This window comes from Marmota marmota, unplaced genomic scaffold (assembly GCF_001458135.2).
Source record: "Marmota marmota marmota unplaced genomic scaffold, marMar, whole genome shotgun sequence".
NCBI classification, from domain to species: domain Eukaryota; kingdom Metazoa; phylum Chordata; class Mammalia; order Rodentia; family Sciuridae; genus Marmota; species Marmota marmota.
In genome coordinates this window covers 38,724,200-38,732,673 of record NW_025999968.1, presented here as the reverse complement: position 1 = coordinate 38,732,673, position 8,474 = coordinate 38,724,200, and the positions used below count along the sequence as shown (strand labels likewise).

The following is an 8,474-nucleotide window of genomic DNA, read 5'->3' as shown; positions in this document are numbered from 1 at the left end:
GAGGTATAAATAAGGATATGTGTTTATGAGTGCATGTGAATATGTATGCTTATATGTAAATAAAAGGTCACTATATATAAATTTGTGAACACATATCTACTGTTTCCTGTTAATCAAATGCACAAACACCTGTGGGAAATTAGCCTTACATAAAAAGACATATACCTTCTTAAAATCACTGTGGTTGATTTCAGTTTTTAAAAGCAGCCTTCATCTTAGTAACCAACCAACAAGTAAACACAAACAGCAAAGATAGAAGATGGAAGTTTAAAATTAAATGTTAGGCATGGGGGTAGGAAAGATGATGGAATGAGATGGACATCATTACCCTAGGTTCATGAAGACAGGAATGGAGTAACTCTATTTTGTCTACAATCAGAAAAATGAACAGTTGTCCTCCATCTGTGTACTATGAATTGAAATACATTCAGTAGTCACGTAAAACAAATTAGAACAAATAAATAATTTTTTTAAAAAAGATTAAATATTAGGAACACTGAGAAGCAGATCTACTGTTTGTCACAATTCTGGTAATTCAATTAGAGAGAACTTCACTCTTGTAGCTCCTCCCATCACACAGTAACTTCCTGAGTTGAGGTTGGACTTTATAGCCAAGAAAAATAATAAAGTTCCCTTTAATTTCAGGTCTCTAGCTAGGTAAGGGGTAAACTTTTTCTTTTTTTTTTTTGTCGTTGTTGTTGTTGTTTTGCAATCTTGATTTTCATAGACTGATGTCTTAGCAGAGCCTGTCAAATCCTCAGCTGCACCTTAATATTTCTTTTATGGAGATACATTAAAAGAAAGACAAAACAATTATATGTCCTTTCTTGACCATTCGCATTAAGATTCTAACAAAAGACCTTATTAAAAACACTTGGATTTTGAGAAGAACAGCATTTTTAAAAGTTCAAAAGGTGCATATAAATGAACAGCTTCTCTCTTAAAAATAAACGTTTTCACCTCTCTGCAACACTAATAAACAACTAGACACTGTGACTGTGGGTAAGAAAGAATGAATGTTAACAGGTGACGAGGACATAATGAACTTGTTCTTCTAGACAAAGCTTTGTCAGTCACATTTTACAATTGTTGAAGGAAGCATGAATCAAATCAGAAATAGTTCTAAAATATCTTTCTTATACATAGTTTCTGTAGAAAAGTCAAGACTATGACTTAGTTCTGCCAACAGATAGGTTTCCATAATTTTACAAAAGAGCTAAGTATTCCTTCAAAATTACCTTATAACTGAAATTACATTCACTCTTCCTTAAACATTTTCCTCCCTTTATTTTGTTTTATAGCTGCACAATTACTCCAAGAAACTTTCAGTTTATGAATTAACTTTAGCAAACAAAAGTTATAAATCTAAAAATATAACAAGGCTTCTCTAGTGAACTTTACTTCTGAAATAAGTATACAAAAGTTGTATTACACAGTTGCTCTTCCAAAGTTTAAATGAATATGAAACAAACAGTAAAAACTTAAATCTCTGTGTTTTATCAAATCAGTGGTATGAAAGACACATTTTTTTTTCATTTCATTTCATTTGGTAACATCTAATGCAGTCCCCTTGTTAATAAAACTTTTTAAACAAAAGTCAATCACAGCAATAATATTTTAGCACTTATTAAAATTGCAATGCTGAATTTGCAGTTTTGTAAAGAAAAACATTTGTCTTCTACTAATATTTCTAGGAATACTCCCTGTAGACTCTTTTATTTTTTAACAAGAAGCACATTTAAAATAGGATTCTAAATACGATTAAAATAGGAATTTAGCACAATTTACTCTCTGAAGTATTATTTTTTTACCAGAAAACATGAGCTTACTAACTTGCAAAATATTTGCACTGAAATTAAAATGACTGAAGTATTATTTCAATGTGATTTCTTTTTTCTAGATATGTGCAAAGTTTCTACAATGAAATGTGAGCAAACAAGACAAAAAGAAACAAAAGAAGCTTGCATGCTGCTGCCCCAAAGAAATTTAAACAATCCTTTGCCAGGAATAATACACATAAACCACAAGAAGGGAAGTGTTGGAATCAAAACACACTTATTTTTAATATGTAAAGATGCATTTTTTTTCTCCTATTTTATGTTAAAAATAAGAGGGCACACCAGTGAGTCTTGCTGGCAGGCAGATAACACACAGGCCCTGACCCTTTCACTGGCCAGGAATTCTCACACAAAGCTCTTTTCATACGCTCTGTGCTGTATATTCCTGAGATAAGGCAGCAAAACATGAAGCCGTGGACAAGTGACACAAAGTCGGACTAAATGAAATGTTTACAAATATTCTGTCACACTGGTGTTCCTTCCTCATCTACTCCACACATGATTTGCCTAAAACAATATTGATTCAGGTTGAAGAGAAGCATGACTTAAACAAAAGGACAATTTTAAGAAAAATGACAGAGTACAATACAAACACCATACTTCTCTGTTCCTATCGCCAAGTTTCATGTGAAATCAAGCAGAAACAAAGCCATATCACCTAAGAACTTCCTAAGTAGTGCTACTGCTGTAATTTCCCTCAAAGCACAACAAATTTAACTTGTTTGACAACACAGAAAGTATATTTTAAGTAATATCTTAAATCTGCACTCACCATGCGAAAGCAACAGTTGCGTAGAGTAAAAGTGTGCTATTTTCTGCCCCTGTTCCATTTCAGTTTTGCCTATAGTTGTCCAACACCCAAAAGCCCAGAGCTGCCACCCAGAGGCCCCTTCCACAAGCTGGCTTATTTGCCTGTCAATCTGAGTGCCGGCTTCTGTATTATGCAGCTGTGCACTTTGCTGAAGTTCTAATATAATTTCCATATGCTTCCCACCGCCTGAAGTAGGTGATTTGTTCTTTCAGTTCAATGAATACTCAAAATCACTTTCAGGTAACTCCTGCAGGATCAAGTTTTAAGTTGTTCACCGTCAAGTTAAGGAGTTCTCAGTAAGAAGTGGGTGGAGAGAAGCAAGCTCACTACAAGGGAATTCAGGGTGTAATCAGAACGCAGAGACTTCCTCTCTTTTTTCCTTCCTTGCTAGGCTGAGCTGCTAGTGCCTCTTTCACAGAACTTAGGAATGTACAGGGAGGACGCAAAGAGGCCCTGCCAGACAAGCCTTTCTCAATCAATTAGCTTGCAGCCATTACTTGTGACCTTAGGTCACACAGCATAAGTGTGTGGGGTGTGCCTTCAGGGGTCCCAAGGCTACTTACTACAGCTTAGAGAACCAAAACCAAGCACACTGAACTCCAGAAACATTTTTAATAGAAAATGTGCTAAAGATATGAAAAGTACCAAAGGTAAAATTCCAAGTATCTTTTAATAGTAGTTATTATTTAACTCACTGACTTCTATTTTTTCTCTTAAAAATCCAGAATGATATTTCCCATGTTGGATCAAAGAATATTTACAACAAAGCAGCAAAGCATTTCTTTGTATTCAATATCAACTAGAAAATATAGAATTGACAGACTAACAAATATATTTGTATATGATATGATTATATATATAATACATATAATATCACTTGGGTTCTAAAGTTTTTTTAAAGAATATTCATTTATAATATTTAACTGCAAAGTTGATCACTTATAAACAAAGTTATCTATGCCTAAGGAACTAAAAATGACATTGCTTTGGGAAATCATTTTTAAAGTATAGGAATAGTTAGGGATAGCTATGTTAAACTCTTTAAAGATCACATGCTATCTTATTATCACAATTCCCCTTAAAATATTATACATTAAGTTTTCATGTTCCTCAAAATGCTTTAAAAATAATAGCCACCATTATTTTCAATTAATCTATGACCAAAAAAATCAGGTAATTTTACTTCAAATCAAATCCATTCTTCTGAATAATAAAACCCAATTAAGAAGCATATGCTTTACTAATGATTGGATTAGACAATTTTCCCACCCCCAAATGGCCATCACTCAGATGGATTTGCCATATTCACATTTTCTCCCATTTGTTGGGTGATACCACAAGCTGTCCAAGGCAATCGTCTGATTCTGTACTATGCAGGAATGGCTAGCTTCCATATGGATGCTGAACTTGGAATTTCCATCTCATTAGCCTTTACTTAGCAAATTGAATTATCCTCAAATCAGGCATTATTTGACATAAATAAAATAGATGAACCAAAAAAAATCCAAAAATGAACAAGCCAAGTGATAGAAAATAGTGACCAAATCAAAATAATTTGGGTGTTAATGTCAGTTTTGAAAATGGCAATAATAGAGAATGTCATAATAAATGTTAAAAGCAGTTTCTAGCAGGGGTTGGGGAACAAATAAGGTTTCCATTTTCTCCAATCTATAGTAGGGAGTCATTGAGAGGCTTGGAATAAACACATGGAAGCCACTTCTAAATAAAATTTAAAATAAAGAATAATAATTATTTGACATTTTTTAGTGATTCAATTAAGACTTTCAGATATTGAAAACAGGCATCATTGAAAAACACTTTGGGCTCTTTAGCTAACAGATATGTAGAAAATCAAGAAATTTAATTACTGCTAAAAGGATAATACGTCTTCAGAAATGTCTACATTTCAGTGTCATCCAGTAATTTTAAGTTGCATTTTCATATGTCACCAAGAACACACTTGTTTTTCTGTTTCTTTCATTCAAGATGAACAACCAAGAGTAAACCAGGCCCCCGGCCTTCCACAGTAGAGGTGTGCAATCATACATGTTCAGCATCTGGCAGGATTTGGCCTACATTGTAACAGAGCTTCTGCAGGCACAAAACAAAGAACTTTCTGATAAATGCAGAAAGGCCACTAAAAGCTACATGAAACAAAACATGCACCAGCACTTGAAAGGCTTTCAGTGACTTCCTAGTCTATAATGTATTTTTATGGCCACAGACATTCCTGAATTACACATAGATTATGAAAATAACTCCCTTTGGAATAGTCTGGTGCCTCACATTGAAATGATCACCACCAGGATGCTGCTGAAAATCAGTTTGTCAATTTGACTCACCTGAGTTTCCATCATCATTTTTATGGGGAAAGGGCTGCTACTTTAGATGCTGTCATGATTTACTCAAACGTTGCATATAATTTTCTGCTAAATTAATCTAATTTGAAAAATATCTCAATAGCCTAGATAATTTTGCCACCAAAACCCTATCACTTGTATTTAGAGATGCCAAATTAGAATAAATAGGAAAAATTAAAAATTAATTTCAATTAAAAAGTGATTCCAGGGGACAGGAAGCAACATGCATCTATGAAATTATAAACATAATTTCTAAGGATTATATAATAACAAAAAATTGGCTATTTATGTCATATTGATATTTTCTATTCTAATTATATAATATATACATACATTTGTCCTTAATCATCTGCAATGCTTTGAAAGAGAGTCACTTTGTTTTGGTTTGGTTTGGTTTGGTTTATGGTACTGGGGACTGAACCCAAAGGTGTTCTTCTCTGCTTCTGAGTTACATCCACAAGTAATTTTTTTTTTTTGAGACAGTCTCCATAAGTTGTCAAAACTGGCCTCAGACTTACAATCCCCCTGCCTCAGCCTCCCAAGCTGCTGAGCTTACAGGTATGTGCCACTGAGTCTAGCCAAGAATCACTTTTAGATAGAGGAAGAAACAAACTCAAATAAAAGGCTTGAAAAATATTGCTGTCAAACTAGGGGTACTGCTCAGTGATAAAGCTCTTACTTAGCATGTTTGAAGCCCTGGTTTGATCCCTAATATTGAATAAAACAAAACAAAGCAGAAAGTCATCTGTTTTTCCAAGACATGTTTAGTAATCCACAGACTTAATTTGATCTTAATAATATTTTTTTAAATACAATCTTCAATAATCTTTAAAATGAATATTAATAGGGGCAATCTATTTATCACTGTTCAACCTAATGATGTTGACTAAGAAAAGCAACAGGTAGCCTACACTGTGGATAGGATAGTGCTGTCAACCTGGAAGCTAAAAAAGTATTTTAATATTCCTTTACTAACTACATACAGATTGATGGACCTGTTCTAAGAAAAGTCTGAATTGCCATAGTTATATTGTGTAGCTATAGAAGGTGCCTTTATTATCACCATCTCATTCTACTTGGTTATTAGTACCTGAAAACAGGGAGAGATGTCATGCAGCACATTGTATTCCCTAAAATTAGAAAAACAATGTATAAGGTAGCAGAGGCACATATTAGGAGCTTTAGCTTTTTCAGGCTTGTGAAACAAGGTTAGGAATTAAGAAGACTACCTTACTTTAGGGAGGAAAATTAAACTGTTTGCATGCTCCCAGTCTAGCTGGGCAGTCTGCACACAAACATTACCTAGCAGGAACAATGTGAGGGGATGTGACCAGCAAGAAGAGAATAGTAAGGAAACACAAAGTGCTATCTGGCTGTGAACATGACATTGGACTGATTAGGCTAATCCAGAGATTTGAGCAAATAGAAAAACAAATATAAAATGAGGGATTGTAGAAAAATATGGGATAAGAATATTATCAAAAGGAGAGTAGTAGGGCTAGCTCAGTAGTAAAGTGCTTTCCCAGCACCCATAAGTCACTGGGTTTGATCCTCAGTACCACATAAAAATAAATAATAAAGTAAAAGTAAATTTTTTTTAAAAAAATGAGAGCTGTAAATGTATCATCTATTAAAATAGGCGAAAACAGGCATTTTAAATAAAATTAATAAATAAATAAAAACCCTGTTTTACAGGAAAAGAAGAAGGTAAGGGATTAAAATAAAACAAGACTATGAAATGGAATGACTTACTTTAAAAATAAAAGAACGAGGATTACAGTGGATAAAGAAAAAATAATGTAAGAATGAGAAAGAGTACTTTAAAAATTATAATAGTAAAATGAATGACAAAAAATTAGAAATTTTTATAATCTATGACAACAATATAGGTGATCTCAATGGAAAAAATATTAAAATATTTGATTTAACACATTTTTAAAATTTAAGATGTCACAAAGCACAAGAGAAATCTGAATGCCTATTGTAAAAGAGAAATTATTTATAAAAAATATGAAAAATTCCATCCAACACAGTTAATTCAGACAAGCTTTTGTGTACTTTAATAAAACATGGATAATGAAGGGGTACAGATGATTCAAAGAAGAAATGAACCAAAACTTTTTCCTCTTATTTTATATCTTTAATATCCAAAGTGGGCTCTTCTGTGATAATAGCATACATCAGTTAGGAGTATATAAATTAAGCTGGACCTGGTGTCACACCTTGTAATCCCATGGACTAGAGAGTCTGAGACAGGAGGTTCCTAAGTTTGAGGCCAACCTCACCAACTTATTGAGGTCCTAAATAACTCAGTGACACTCTGTCTCAAAATAAAATAGAAAAAGACCTGGGTTTGTCGCTTAATAGCTGAACAACACTGGGTTCAATCTTGTGTGCAAAAAAAAAAAAAAAAAAAGTATATAAATTGAAACAAGATTTCCAGGAAGCAATTCATTTATGTGTTCTAAAATTTTTGTGGTTTTTATTTATCTATTCATTGAACAAGTATGTATCACTTAATATGTGACAGGCACTATTTAAGACACTGAGGATAAAGTATTTAACAAAACAGATGGAAATTGCTGCCTCGTTTATCTTAGATTCTAAGAGGAAGAAATTCGATTGACCATTAAGAAAACAAACAATTCAGAACGAGGGGATATGACATACTAGATAGATGCTCAGGAAAATGTCTCTGGTGTGGTGACATTTGAACATTTATCTGAGTTTATTCTGAGAGTCCAATATGATAACATATGGGAGAAAAGCCCTTTCAGAGAGAAAGACACTTACCCAGAGACCCAGAGAGGGGGAGCGATTCCCAGGAATGTTATATCAAGAATTCTTTCATTGTAACTGCCCACAAAACTGGAAATGGAATAGACCAATTCTTGTGCTCTATTATATTTTATCCATGTAGTGATTATTTAAGAGTCATGAGATGTGAACTTTAAGTAAGTAAAAACAGGAAGAAAAAAACTTCAGTTTCCACAGCATATATACTAAAATTAGAATGATACAGAAAACATTATTGTGGCCCCTGTGCAAGGATAACATGCAAATTGGTGAAGCATTCTATATATATATATCAACAAATAAACAAACAACAAATCCCAATTCCAGACAATGTATGACTCCAGACAATGTATGAGTATGATTTTGTAAAAAAAACAAACAAAATACAAAAATCAAGTATCAAAATGTTGATAGCAACTGCCATTTTTGTATGATAGAATCATAGATTTTTGCTTCTTTTGCTTTTATTTCTAAAATTAAAAAAACACTTAAATGTATTTTTAACAAAAGGAAAACATTAATCAAAAGGAGAAGTAGCTGTTACAGCTTAGATATATTATCAACCACATCAATCTTTTTATCACAAATCTTGAAGCGCTCATCTTGTTTGAGGGTATTTAGTCTCCAAAGTCTAGCTAAACAGTACTTAGAAGGATTCTTTCCAAATAA

The 8,474-nt window shown here is 33.1% G+C and overlaps 1 non-coding gene across 1 annotated transcript; it reads left to right on the top strand.

The window, feature by feature from the left end:
* The first annotated feature begins 7,985 nt into the window (after positions 1-7,985).
* LOC125617041 lies at positions 7,986-8,094 on the top strand. The gene has a single exon (XR_007347896.1). It is a non-coding gene; the product is annotated as a U6 spliceosomal RNA (small nuclear RNA).
* The last annotated feature ends 380 nt before the right edge of the window (positions 8,095-8,474 follow it).